Source organism: Leuciscus leuciscus (genome assembly GCF_965113295.1).
Source record: "Leuciscus leuciscus genome assembly, chromosome: 3".
Classification (NCBI taxonomy): Eukaryota; Metazoa; Chordata; class Actinopteri; order Cypriniformes; family Leuciscidae; genus Leuciscus; species Leuciscus leuciscus.
In genome coordinates this window covers 54,439,516-54,453,705 of record NC_138727.1, presented here as the reverse complement: position 1 = coordinate 54,453,705, position 14,190 = coordinate 54,439,516, and the positions used below count along the sequence as shown (strand labels likewise).

General features: G+C 38.6%; 2 protein-coding genes across 3 annotated transcripts in view; one reads left to right on the top strand and one right to left on the bottom strand.

Annotated features, from left to right (window-relative positions):
- gcgrb (glucagon receptor b) overlaps positions 1–6,149 on the bottom strand; it is a 28,224-nt gene extending 22,075 nt beyond the window's left edge. Inside the window, exon 1 of the mRNA XM_082164130.1 lies at positions 5,165–6,149. The gene's annotated coding sequence lies outside the window, so the exon portion shown is untranslated. The remainder of the gene's footprint in view (positions 1–5,164) is intronic.
- LOC309493862 (complement C3-like) overlaps positions 1–14,190 on the top strand; it is a 217,148-nt gene that overhangs the window by 110,973 nt on the left and 91,985 nt on the right. The window lies entirely within an intron of this gene.

The window sequence follows — 14,190 nt, the reverse complement described above, 5'->3', positions numbered from 1 at the left end:
TCGAACATTAGACGTGTGTGTTTAATGTTTAATGTCTTCAGTCCTGCTACATCCTAATGTGTGTAATGTGGTTCGTTTACAGAATATTTCATTTTACCCTCATAACCGAGACCGCTGGTGTATCCTTTTTTTGTGTGTGCCACTGATCAACAAAGATATTGTCCCGATTTGGTCTTGGTCATGTTTCATGTCTGTCATGTGATCCCCTGTTCAAAGTCATGTGATTCTGCCATGTGTTCCCTTGTCTGATGTTGTCATTGGTTCATTGTTCACAGGTGTCCCTTGTCTAGTCATTAGTCTTGTGTAGTTAAGCCCTCATGTTTGCCAAGTGTTTTTCAAAGTATTGTTTCCTGTGAGTCCCACTGTTGTGTAAGTCTATGTCCACGTTTATGTCCACGGTTTTGTTTCACGTCATGTCTGTTTTACGTTTAATCTTGTTTTGTTTAAATAAATACTGCACTTGGGTTCTCTACTACTTGCCTCCAGTGGATACGTTACAGATATCATCTTATACATCTTTAATCTTATACATCTTACAATATTTTCAATAAAAAAATAAAATGAATGATATGCATTATATTTTTGAGTAGTATTTGTAAAAAAATACGGTGGATTTGCTCGACCGCAAGCGGAGTGATACAAACGGTGAAACGGTTCCAGTGCTGATGCTGGGGGAATGTCGCACAGCTGGAAAAGGCTCTCAGCCAATTAGATTCGAGAACCATAATTAATAATAATAACAAATAACAACAATATTAATGATAATATACGCACACACATTTTTATCTGGAAAGTCACATTTCTGGGGCTCGTTCTTCGTACGTTGCTTATTACATCCGAGATCAAATGACACATCCAAGATGATATCATCGTGCTAATCATGATCTGGCTAATTAAGTTCTTCGAACACACTTGCCGGATATGATTAGTATAGCTGGATTGAGTTATCTGAGATAATTGCGCGTTCATGCGCTGGCTTAAAAGGGGACATGTATCGATAGTAGAAACATTGATCAGCAACGCTGCTATTGGCTGCTCAGCGTGGCCAAAAAGCGGGCTCAGTTTTTCTCCTCAGCAGAGCAAGAACTAATAGTCGAAGTTTATTCGGAATTTTAATGTTTAATCAAAACGCCAGGGAACACCTCAAAGTCTGCAAAAGCCAGGAGAGAGGGCTGGCAAAAAGTAGCAGACAACTTAAATCCGTAGTGGCCATGTTAGATGTTTTTTTATCACTTAATAGCCTATATTTTTGTATTTTAATAGTTGCATAATTACTTTGTTCATTGTAATGTCAGAGTCACCACACTAGAACATGGGAATAAATAAAAGTAAAGTACAAAAATATTCTACATAATGGTAATTTTTTGTTATATTATAGTCTCTTTTATAAAAGGCACTGTTAAATAAATGGTTGTCTGTTTATAAAAGCAATCAAGAAAAAGATCTTAGTAGCCTACACTGTAAAATTATTGTTGCTGCATTAAATTAAGGCCGTATAGTCATTTCAACTGTTAAATCTTGAGTAATGATGAATTGCTTTGACTTGTGAAAGTGAAAACTGATAAACTTATGTTAATGTAAAAATATTTTGCCATGAGTTATTGATCACATTTTTCCCGAGTGTAGTTCATTGTAATGACATTGTGTTTTCCTCTTTTGTGCACTTTTACATAATACACTTTTACATAATACACCAACACTTGTATCTGTTCCCAAGAAAGTGGTGCTGAAATATGTGCAGTAAGTGGACATTTTCTAACTTTCCAAAGGAAAGAAAGTATAAGACTTTGTAATGTCCATTTGTTTCCATTGCACTGGACAGTGAATAAACCCTCTCAGATAACTGTCATATGGAGGAACTAGCCTACCTGCAAGTGCATAAATAACTTTACTTCATTTATACTTGTATGCTTTATGGCTGCAATATAAGTTGCAGGATTCCACATCTACAGAAAGGCCTACAGAAGAGTCTGCACACACAGAGGAGACTAGGCCTACAGGTGGGCAGTGGATAGACAACTTTTCCTTTTTATTTGTTGCATGAGGCATGTGTCTAATATCTCTTGTTGCAGGCACTTGACCACTGGCTTTTCTTTACAAAGAACAATTGAAATAAAACTCAAGGAACTAAGTATATTTGTCTTTTATTAAACATTTAATGAACAGTGTTTTTTTTTTTTTTTTTTTTTTTTTTTTTTGGCAATGTTGTGTAATATGGCACATGCAACAATGTCACAGGCCCTGTCAGGTGTGAAACCCTCAGACTATTCAGACACTGAAATCTTCCCTTTAGTTAGCAAAAGTTAATTTCATTGTGTCCCCTTGTCCTGGCTAGAGCTGCATTGTAACTGGTTTGGGTCAGGGAATGGGGTCATGCAGGCAGGAACATGTCATAATCACCTATGAAATAATGCAGTTCTGTTAGGATCATCATAAGTGTATGTAATAATACAGTGAGCTTGATATTTAATTGTGGAACTTTTCTTACCACTTTCAAATAACGTGCATAAATGTGAATTTCTGAAAATTCTTAAGTCATGCACAGATCCTGGCCATTTTGCTTTCACATTTGTGATATGGAAGATTTTAGTCAACTGCCTTTTTTAAATTTGATATAATATTATTAATCTGGAATATTAAGAATCCCAATAGTAACTGGGCTGCACATTTACATTGTGAACCCCCTTTCTGTTCACATAATCCCCTTCATTGAGGCCTTGATGGCAGTCTGTGGTAGCCTATAGTCTATGGTACCAATCACGTTAGTGAAGCCTGAGTGACACATACTGTAATCGGCATGGTCATGATGGCATGATCTTCATAAAAAATTATGATAGCAAAAAAAAAAAAAAAAAAAACTGCTTTACAACATTGGGTCTTAAGTGGCTTGGAAATGCCACAAAAAAACCTAAAACTGTTTTTTAAACCTAAAAGCGCCAGGTAAACTCCGAATGACACGACAGACAGCACTTTCCATCAAGTTCTCTGCATCTCCAATAGTGTAAAGGAAAGAGCCACTCGCAAATAATCTTAGGGCAACTCCAGCTAACTGAGTTAGCGACGTACGAAGAACGGGCCCCAGGTCTTATTTAGTATTATGGCGAAACACCTCAGCAAATGAAAAAAGTAATTAGACACCACAAAGCAGATGATGGATACCTTGGAGTAATTAAATCCATAATTAAGTAATGACTCTGGCAGAGATACAAACTTCACTGAGATTGCACAACTACAACAACTGATGCCTGAGCTTCACACAGCTTGAGCACAACAGCAGACTGAAGGCCAATGCTAAACGTCACATGAACTCTGAGCTCCAGTTTGCCAGGAGCATCTGAGAGTGTCTATATTCAGCTGGGAGAAGTTTCAGCAAACGCTCTGCTTATTCAAACGGCATGAAACGACATGTTTGGCATAAACAAAATACTGCGCATCACAGCATCCAACTGTGAAGTGTGATGATGGCGGTGGAGTCACGCTGAGGGGACGTTTGAGACGAGATGAATGCAAAAAAAACATGAGGAAAACTGGATGGAGTTTCCAAGAACCTGGAGATTTGTTTTCCAGCTGGATAATGAAGCATAAAGCCAAAGCTATGCAAGAATGCCTCGAAAACAGTGACATTCAGAGTTCAAACAGACGACTCGATGCCAAACGAGCATCTAGTAAACGTCTAGGGGGTGAATACTTTTGCAATTGATTATTTTGTGTCTAATAACTCGACCATTCTGTAGAAATCTTTCACTTTGACATGATATAATATTTCTCTGTTGTTCAGAATCAAAAACACCAAATTCCTTGGTGGCTCAATTGGTGGAAAACAACAAAACCAACTAAATGTACCATCAAAAAAAATGTATATTGAAGCTGCGCTTGGTAACAATCGGACACCTGGGAAACACTTTTACTAAATAGGTAGAAAAAAAGGTATTCATGTTTTCCACAAAAATATGAAGCAGCACAGCTGTTTCAAAAAAGTTTGCTTGAGCATCAAATCATCATATTAGAATGATTTCTGAAGGATCATGTGACACTGAAGACTGGAGTAATGATGCTGAAAATTCAGCTTTGACATTAGAGGAACAGAACTACACTTCAGCAGGACTCTGGTTTACTCCTGAAATGTTCTTGAAATGTACTCTTCTTCTGTTTTTGCTCTAATAACAAAAGCATCTGCTAAATGACCAAACGTGAAACGCGCTGCTATTGATCTGAGTGCTATTGCATGTGTCTGAAATGAAGACTAATGTGCGAGTAACATCTGTAAAGCATCACGGTCTCTCTGTGCTTTAGTCTGTTCAGGGACTCTAGTGGCCTTGCTAATGTAAACGGTGATTAAACATTAAACATTTATCAGCATTTGAGTTTTTCTTTAATGGATTTCATCTTTTAATTAAATGTGAGTTCACTGATATGCATAGTTAGCGTTATGTCTGACATTTTAAAGTGTGTGGCTTCCAGTCTGGAAAGGAAGTCCAGTGACAGAAGCTTCTGATTTACAAGAAACCCAAAAGTGAGAGGTTAAAACCAAATACTAGAACTGAGACAGATTTGAATGAATAATCAATGATTTTGTGTAAGTTAATGTCCATTAGAAGAACAGTATTTGACACCCATTAACATTAAAGTTTTTGTAGAGGTTCAATGAAATATCTGGCATTATAAGGTGCTCTTAAAGGAAAGTCACGAGTGACACTGTAAAAATGTCTAGCAACGTCACCGTTTGGATCGTTGCTCTTCAACTGTCCTCGAGTGGCCTTTATATCACATAACCAGCAACATGAATCAAAGCAAAGATATTACTGAACATATGAAGGTTAAAATGAGCATTTGACAGCAGCTCTGGCGGCCGAAATGAATATATAGTGAATAATGAGCGCTTTCAAACGAGAGAGAAGACATCTTATTTAATTCGTTTTTAAAAACGGGCTGGGCTTTTCTGGATTATGATTTTTAAAGTGACCACATTTATATGCACTCAATTGAAAGGAAGGCTAATTAAAATTGTAAAATAGTAAAATACACACACATGCAGTAGAAAGAAAAAGAGTGAAATGGTAGAGTATACGGTGAACTACACAAGTTGTTTCTGAACAAAACAAGAACAAAAGAAAGATTAAACACTGTCTGGCAGCTCAGAATGAACACACACTTTCACACACACCTGTAAACTGACAGCTGAGCTTCATGAACTCGGCTGAATGTGTCCGGCAGAGATTAGACAGAGAAGATGGAGATATTTCCCGCAGCGGAGGCTACGTGACGAACACACCAGAAAAACACACACAATGAGTTCAGATGTCTTAATGTGGACGCGGGCCAACGTCAACACGCCAAATATATGATACGCAGTAATTACTCTGTGGCAAACCAAACAAGATAAAGGTTGTGTGTGTAAACATGTGCATGTGTGTGTCTGCGGATGATTAAGTGAACTCAGTGATGTCATCAGAATCCCGGCATTCCAACGCTGCAGATGTTTTCAGTCCAATCCCAGCACACACACACACACACACACACACACACACACACATTATGATTATTATTTTTTGCCATTTTGAACACCTTGTCATCCACCAAATATGATGACACAAAATTAATATTTGCATAAATCAATCCAGTTGTTTCTGTTTTTAACTATATTTTTGTTAATAAATACATTTTTTGATTGAACATTATCTTTGTGAGTGAGTGCACATTCATTTATGTTAAGGCTGGCAATAAATACTACGTAACTGTTACTACGTAACAATAGTTAAAATAAATAGAATTGAAAATCCAATAAAAAATAATTAATACAATTTTAAAATAATAAAATTAAACCAATGTGTTTATTGTAATGTCATATTGCAAAAAAAGCATTGTCTAAAAAGAGGCATTATTTTAAAATAAAATCATTTTAAAAGTACAATCGACTACAATTTCATTTTTTTTTTTTTTCAGGGAAACTTAGACATGTTTTTGTTTTTCATCAATAGTGGATTCAAAAGTCTAAGACCACACTGAACGTTTGAGTTTACTAAAATACCGAAGGCCTTCTCATTAATGCATGTTTTTCAGTTTAACTTTTAACCCGCATTGTTATGCAGATAATTCAAATTTTGTATATTCAAATAGCACAGAATATGCAACAGAATGCAAATTAGACTTCACAATATATATTGGAATTGTGCTTGATAGTAAGCTCTGTCTCTGTGTGTGTGTGTGTGTGTGTGTGTGTGTGTGTGTGTGTGTGTGTGTGTGTGTGTGTGTGTGTGTGTGTGTGTGTGTGTGTGTGTGTGTGTGTGTGTGTGTGTTATATCTCTGCTCTGATTGTTGGATTGTTCATTGAGGAGATGTCAGGCTCAAACAGTGTCGTGATCCTCCTCCTCCTCATCATCAGATCTTCCTCTCTCTCTCTCTCTCTTCCTCTGGGCTGTGGAGATGGATGAGGTTCTCCGGGTGTTGTGGGTGTTGATCCTGCCCCCCGCGGAGAGACATTAATCTACACCCCCTTCAGTTCTCCATAGAGCTCAGAGGAATGTCAAGTCAACAGAATCTCCCGGACACTACACGCAGAACGCCAGGGCTGCACACGATATAGAGGAATACAATCCATATTGTGATGTGGCGTAGTGTCTGTCAAATCACACAGGCTGCCATTTAATTAAATAAATATTTGCACAAACGGTTTCATTGTGAATCGGGTCATTTACACACATGTAGACCATGATCGTGCCGGAAACCCGTCAAAATAAAAGCTTGATGGTTTACCGTTTTGAAATGAAGAAATACATTTTGTATTGTAACAATAGTATAATTACAATCTTATTTTCTAAAAAAAATCATAATTATCAATGAAATCATAATAATTCGAATTTTTTATAGTCATACTGAATTGGTCAAAAAGAGTGGGAAATTGGCCTTTAAAAAAACAATTGTTGTTGAAAACTTTCACTTCAAGGTTACTGTTTGAGTTACTGTACTGAATTATTCGGCCCTAAAAGGATTTGTCCCTAGTTGTCAAATAAACGTGGCATTGAGAATATTGTTGGTGAATCCTTGACGAATTGCTTTGTTGCTCTCTTGTAAACTGCTTTCGATAGAAGTGTCTGCTAAATGCATAAGTGAATATATTGCAATACAAAAATGCAACAATATCGTGGAAAGTGACAATATGTATTGTGTATAATTCACCCAAAATAAAAATTACGGTACTTTTTTCCTTGAAAAATTTCAAGTTTTCCGAGTTTTAGTGTTAGTACTACATTAAACTACTAGGGGTGTAACGATACACGTATTCGTTGGACCATTTTTCCTGCCGACCAAAATTTTGTTATTTCAAATGTAGGCGTGCTGTGCTTGGCAAGCGCGCTCATAATGTAAGAGACGCTGGCGCGACCACAACATTGCCCAACATCAAATGGCAAACGTAATGCAAGCGGAACGAAACTGCTCGTTATTGTGTGGTTGAAGGACCGTTTATCAGTTTGGACCAGTGCAGCGCGAGCCGATCATGATCATGCGACACTGTTACTACACAGCGCTAATAAAAGATCCAGTAAAGAAAGCATTTGAATTCGCCACAGAAGTAATAACATCGCTGCTGTTACGAACTGCTCCGAGACAAGAAGGTTGAGGATCCAAATGCAGTTTATTTAAAGTGTTATTCAGAATTGCAGTCAAAATCCAGGCAAAGGTCATTCACAGGCAGGCAATCCAACAAACAGACAAATCCAGAGGGTGAGGCAAAAACAGGAAAACCAGGACACGGGCAGAGATCAAGAACCAGGAATAACAACAACAAAGGAAATGCTCAGAAATGCAGTGGAATAACGTACAAGACTTCGCAGGGAATAATGAGGTGAACCAGGCTTATATAGGGTGAACTAAACAATATAATGAGACACAGGTGAATGTGATAATCAGGGATGATGAGTCCGGGCAGTGAATTATGGGAAATGTAGTTGTGAGTGAATCATGATAGTCTGGTGTGGAGTGCCCTCTGGTGGCTTTCAAGGGCACTCCAGCTGGTGACCGTTACAGCTGCGAGATCTAGTGACAAACATTCACATTTCTCCGTTATTAACTGATCAAACAGCGCTGACGTGGAAACCAGGAAGAAACATTGTGCCATGAATGAACTATCCAGTGTCCACAGATCAGCAACATTCACCATGGATTTACTGTAGTAACACTAACTGCAACCATGGAAGTTTGGCAGGAATAGTGGGCTATAATGCCTTCAAGTAACATTACGTCGGTTTTATTTTGACATTATGAATACAATTGCTGCCCTCAAATGTTAATCTGAACTAAAATAAACCTGTTTATAACAACTACAATATTACATTTCATTTTTTCCAAGGAGCTGTTTTGTTTTATATGCTCCTAAGAAGAGTCAATTATAGCTCTAGAATTGCTCAAAGTAAAAAAAATCCTACTTTATGATGTTAGTTTTACAGTTTTTTCCAATTGCTAACACACTAAAATGACATGCACAGCACAATTATTTAAACTGACACACAGAGAGCAAAACTTCTTCTCAAGTCTCCAAAAGTCTAAACACATTTTCTGCTTTACACACATTTTGCAATTCAAAATGGCACTTTTTAAACGCACTGAACACGGTTCTCTGCGTGAGACACAACAATCTGACATAAAGTCACATGTTTGCCATTTCAAAACACTGCCATTCAAAATGACACTACATGAGCTAATTGGCCAATTACATGTGCCACCTGGCCAAACACCTCAATGGTTAATTGTTAACGCTTCAATCAGGATGTAAGCACTATGAGAAGACCACAGGTGAGAACCTTTTTTTTTACAACAACAATGGAAGACATTGCAGAGAGAGGAAGAGGAAGAGGGAGGTTGAGAATAAGAGGGGGAGGAAGAGTGAGATGTAGGGGTAGAGCAGGTAGAGGAGTTCATGGCCAAAGAAGACAAACACTTTCAAATGAAATCAGAGAAACCTTAGTAGATTCATGTCATCAACCATGGGCTGACAATGCGTGAGGCTGGACAGAGAGTTCAGCCAAACTTGAGCCGTTTTACTGTCGCCTCTGTCATCCGGATCTTTAGACTGGAGAACAGGTATGTAACCAAAATTTCATGTAGTACACATGTAGTATACCCCATGTCATAGTGTATCAGTTGGGTGACACCTGTTTACTTAGTGTATGACATCAGCCATTCATGAACTGTACAAGTTTCCTGTACAATGTACTCTACTGTGGGGGAAAATATTTAGGCTGCATTGTCCAAGCCCTATATATTTTTTTTTTTTTTTTCTAAAGGACTGAGAGACGACACCATGGTGGAGGAAGGGGCTAAACGTTCACCGGGGTACAGGAAGCTGGCATTGTAAACTTGGTTTTGGAAAATAATGAAATCAGATTACGAGAAATTCAAAGCCACATCATCAAGACAACACCTTATTCAACAACATTCAACGAGTCAGTCTGTCCACATTGGCTCGCATTCTCAAGCGAAACCAAATCAGAATGAAACAACTTTATAAGGTGCCGTTTGAGAGAAACTCTCAAAGAAACAAAGAGTTCAGACGAGCATATGTGGATGTAAGTACTATATTGACTGCAGTACACTACACGCAACATTGTTTCCCAGTGTACTGGATAACACCATATTGACTGATTTTTGTTCTTTGTTTTCAGGGAGTACTGGAAATGGATGCTCATGCAATCCCACATGAGTTCATCTTTATAGATGAGGCTGGGTTCAACCTAGCAAAGACCAGAAGAAGGGGGAGAAACATCATTGGCCACAGAGCCATTATAGATGTTCCTGGCCAACGTGGTGGGAACATCACAATGTGTGCTGCCATCTCCAGTATGCATAGTGTCCTCCACCGTCATGCCAACCTTGGACCATACAACACAGCCCATATTCTCACATTTCTGGACAGACTTCACAACATTCTCATACCACCAGAGCGTATGAATGATGCAGACCATCAAAGAAACCGGTATGTTGTAGTATGGGACAACGTGAGCTTTCATCGTGCAGCCCCAGTCCAAAACTGGTTTGCTGACCACCCAACATTTCTCGTGCAATACCTCCCACCATACTCACCATTTCTGACCCCCATAGAAGAGTTATTTTCGGCATGGCGGTGGAAGGTATACGACCAGCAGTCCCTTGTGCGCATGCCTCTTGTGCAGGCCATGGAAGAGGCAGGTGATGAGATTGATGTGGGTGCAATTCAGGGATGGATAAGGCACTCAAGGCGCTTCTTCCCTCGATGTCTGGCAAGGGAAGATATTGCCTGTGATGTTGACGAGGCGTTGTGGCCAGACCCGGCTGTGTGGCAAGATGTTGCCTAATTATTTTTCTTGCCTCTTTTTTTTTTTTTACTGTAATATATTTTTTCTGAAATTTTCTTTTTCAATTTACTGTTTTTTGTAAGAATTTTTGTTCAGTCCCATGTAAATATATATGCTGTGCATATGTTGCACTGACTTGTTTACTGTAGTAAAAAAAAAAAAGAAAAAAAAAAGAAATGTTGCAACAGCATGTGTGTGTATCTGCAAATATTTCTGTGCATGTGAACAATCTGATACATATTTTAGTATTATGGCAAAGCATACTAAAGATGGGGGTGCTTTTCATTATGCCCAACAGTGTGTAGTTGGTTAGGCAAAAATCTGGTAATATGAATGAAGTGTGTGCCATTTCATGCAAAAGTTTGATTTTGATAATGCTATGTGTAGTTTCGATTGCAGTGCTTCATTTTGCAGGATATATGAGGTATTTTGCAGTTTGGGTGTTTGGTTTTGTGAATTGTGTAAAGTATTTTGATAAAACCAGACTAGTTTGAAAAATTGTGTGTTAGCAATTGGAAAAAACTGTAATTAAAAAATAATAAAAAAAATACAATTTCTCTGGCATTTCTTTCTTTTTGCTGTATCGAAAACGTACCGAACCGAACCGTGACACAAGTGTATCGTATCGAACCGAACCATGAATTTTGTGAACCGTTACACCCCTATAAACTACTATATAATGTTGAATATAATGTATAATAATGCAATAGGGGAATATTTGTGGGTCCTGATAATGCTAAATATCTGATGTTACCAGTAAAACGTGGACAACATTATTTTAAATATATCTAGTCAGTGACCGAGCGCAAGCATATTCGTCTAAAATAATTCTGTATTTTCAGCTTCAGAATCATGAATATTGTTATTTTGGTGTCACTATTATCCTGAGCACTGGGTTTCCAGCATCAAGTCCAAGCCTATTCATTTACACACACAATGCAATATCAAATTTAGCATTTTACAGTTTTTCTCAATTGCTTAAACACTATAACCAGGCTTTTGAACTAAAATGTCAAAACCATAATGCCACTTATCAAAAAGCACACCCATTCCCCTAAACTATAAACACTATTCCCTGTTTTGACACATGAGTCAGATTTGTTGAACTGTCACTGCAAAAATCTACACACAAATCCCTTCATTTCTCATTGCCTAGACCATGTTGTCATGTATAAAGTGCTATCATTCAATATTGTTCACTCAAGTCAGCACAGCTTCAGCTCAGTTAGCACACAATTACCCAAGTGGAAACACTAGGAGTCAAAATGGAACGGCAAGAAGACAAGCAGTCTCAGATGAAATTCAAGTCACTCTAGTTGCCCATGTCTTTATCAATGGTATGACTATGAGGGAGGCTGGGCTACGAGTAAGGCCAAATTTGAGTCGCTTTACCGTCGCCTCGAGAACCTTCATGGAGGTGTGGTGGCAAACAAAATTCTATCACTGAATAAGGGTGCTTTCACACCTGCCTCATTTAGTTCGGTTGAATCGCACTAGAGTTCATTTTCCCCATTGGTGCGGTTCGTTTGGGCAGGTGTGAATGTGGCAAACGCACTCGGGTGCGCACCAAAAGCGGACCAAACAAGCGTACCGAGACCTCCTGGAAGAGGTGGTCTCGGTACGCTTTGAAACGAACTCTGGAGCGGTTCGTTTGTGGTGAGAACGTGATCCGACCTCGAACAGAACCAACTGCCAAAGAACTGCGCATTTTTGGACTAAACCAGTTGCCGTAGTCAACAGCGCTGTGCATTATGGGATGAGGAGAACTGTTTGTTGACAGTTTGCACTATAAGCATTGCAGCTCGCGGACAAACTTGGAGTTGTGGAGCCTGATAGAAATTATTAACATTATTTTCGAGCCGCATCCTCGCTTCATTATCAAATATTATTGTTTGTCTAAAGTGGTGTAGACAAACTATATAATAAAATATGACCAAGGATACAATCAGGTCACGCAGTCGTCTCTCCATAGTAAACAGCGGCGTGTTGTCTGCCGGATTACTTCCAGGAGTTCTGTTGGAATTTTCCCGCACGTTAATTCTGACCAAACAAAGTGCAGGACCACAAGCAACATAACTTACCACTTACTTACTTGTTTTGAATTTTTTGCTCCAGTGTGTTAGACTATGTTGTAGTGTGTGTGTTTGTGAGGGCTTGTGTGTCCTCTCTGAGGGCAAAGTTTGTTTTTTCAGCAAGAGTGAATGGATGAGTCTAGAGCTTCATTGTGACCTGAAAATAGGATGTTTGGGGAGCTGGGTGAGACGTTATGGATTTGTGTTTACAGTTTTGAGAATACGAGGCATAGTTTCAAGAAATGTGTTTAAGTAATCGAGAAAAACTGTAATGTACACTGCATTTTTTGTTAACCTTTTATCATATGTCTTGGAGTATCGCAATAATATCGTATCGAGAGTTCAGTATCGAGATATGGATTGAATCGTGACATGAGGGTATCGTTACACTCTAGGGGTGGGAATTGGCAAAAATGTGACGATTCGATAGTATTGCGATATTTGGGCCATGATTCAATATTATTGCGATTAACATATTGCGATACAGCAAGTATTGCGATTTGATTCTGCGATATATTGCGATTCATGTCCCCCATACTATTCAAAGGCATTACAAAAAATTAGGAAAATCAGACTGCTCAACTCACTTCAAATGTCACATTTAATTCTGTGAACATTATCTTCTACACATTAACTGAAGTGCAAAAACGTAGGAGGGTAGTGCAAAAACAGGACCTTATTACAGGACAGGACGCAATTATTCTCTGAATTGGACATGAATGGTGAGCTCCCAGCACATAACTTAAAATTATTTAAATACAATAGAGTAACATAAAGCAGACATAATAGAGTAACATAAACCTGAGAATAATCATATAAATAAGAGTAACTTAGAGCTTCAATCAAATTGAGAAAAATAAACAAAAATGTGTACTGCTAAAGTCCAGTCCTGTTGGCTGCAAGGTCATCAACTTTGGTTTCATTTGGAAAATTGGCATTTTTGTTTAGAAAGAGGAGTTGGTCAACATGGCCACACTTTCGATTTGAAAGAAGACGGAGCGTCGTGTGCAACCGGTTGTGATGGTGAAGCCATTTTCATTTGAATTTGCTGTTGAATGCATGCCAACAAAGCACCGCAACAAGCGCCACCTTGTGGATGTAATACGCAAATGTTAATTATCAGAGTAAACTCCGAGAATACCAATGAAGAAATCCCGAAAGTAAAACAGATAATTTTATAATTAAATATAGCAATACTTTGCACAGAACTTTGATACTGAACAGAATCGATTTTTTCCCCCACCACTATTACACCCATAGTGTAATGTAAATGTAACTTGCTAACAAATGTGGCCAGGAATATACAAACGAAACCACTAAAGCTTGAATCTCAGAGAGAGAGTTGGTCCTGAAACTCCTCAGAGCTCCTGCGACTGGCGGCTGCTGTGTTAATGAATGTCATCTGGAGTCGGCATGAGCTGCAGGTGCACAGATCACTGCTCAAGAGTCCACAGCCACACATCTGCAGGACTACAGTGGGCTGACATGACAGGCGTATATGAAGCACTTAGCCTTGAGTGGCTCAATCTAATGTACATGTTTTCTTCACTGGCGCTTCAGTGTTTCACAGCACTTACATCCTCATTTCTCCCAGAATGCCTTCACTGTCAGGAGATCAAGAGACCTTATGGATTTCTGCACTGGAAACACTTACTGAGAGTTTTATTTCATTAGCCAGACTTCCTCGTTCATTATCTGTTCAGCTACACCTGAGGAATGAGACGTGTGTGTGTGTTTTATTGATGTGTGTGTAATCAGGCCTGAAGAATAGGATGTGTTATTGAATTCAA